Raw genomic sequence first — 1054 nt, 5'->3', positions numbered from 1 at the left:
AGGTGGCTGCGACTGGCGCGCTGAGCGCGGCCAAGAGGAGTTACCCCACGTCCAAGGTCAGGGGCGGCAGCTGAGAGTGCCAGACTGCGATGGCACAGGAATGGCAGAGAGGAGCTACCCCACGTCTGAGGTCAGGGGGGGTGGCCGAGAGGAGATACCCAGCGTCCGAGGTCAGGGGCGGCAGGCGGGAGGAGCTACCCCACGCCCCTAAGCCCCAGGCCAGGGGCCGCGGAGGAGCAACGCCACGCCCGAGGCCAGGGGCGGTGGCCAGGAGGACCAACCCCGTGTTCACGGAGCTATGTCTATGCAGGCGCAGGAGGACCTAGAGGAGCTATCCCACGTTGAAAGTCAGGAAGGCTGGCGTTGAGGAGATACCCCTCGTCCAAGGTAAAAGAAACCCAAGTAAGACAGTAGGTGTTGCAAGAGGGCATCAGAGGGCAGACAGACTGAAACCATACTCACAGAAAACTAGTCAATCTAATCACACTAGGACCACAGCCTTGTCTAACTAAATGAAACTAAGCCATGCCTGTGGGGCAACCCAAGATGGGCGGGTCATGGTGGAGAGATCTGGCAGAATGTGGTCCACTGGAGAAGGGAATGGCAAACCACTTCAGTATTCTTGCCTTGGGAACCCCATGAATAGCATGAAAAGGCAAAATGATAGGATGCTGAAAGAGAAACTCCCCAGGTCAGTAGGTGCCCAATATGCTACTGGAGATCAGTGGAGAAATAACTCCAGAAAGAATGAAGGGATGGAGCCAAAGCAAAAAGAATACCCAGCTGTGGATGTGACTGGTGATAGAAACAAGGTCCAATGCTGTAAACAGCAATATTGCATCAGATCAGATCAGTTGCTCAGTTGTGTCCGACTCTTTGCGACCCCATGAATCACAGCACACCAGGCCTCCCTGTCCATCACCAACTCCCGGAGTTCACTCAGACTCACGTCCATCGAGTCAGTGATGCCATCCAGCCATCTCATCCTCTGTCGTCCTCTTCTCCTCTTGCCCCCAATCCCTCCCAGCATCAGAGTCTTTTCCAGTGAGTCAAC

Source organism: Bison bison, unplaced genomic scaffold, assembly GCF_000754665.1.
Source record: "Bison bison bison isolate TAMUID 2011002044 unplaced genomic scaffold, Bison_UMD1.0 scf7180017864390, whole genome shotgun sequence".
Classification (NCBI taxonomy): Eukaryota; Metazoa; Chordata; class Mammalia; order Artiodactyla; family Bovidae; genus Bison; species Bison bison.
This window is presented reverse-complemented; position numbering follows the sequence as displayed.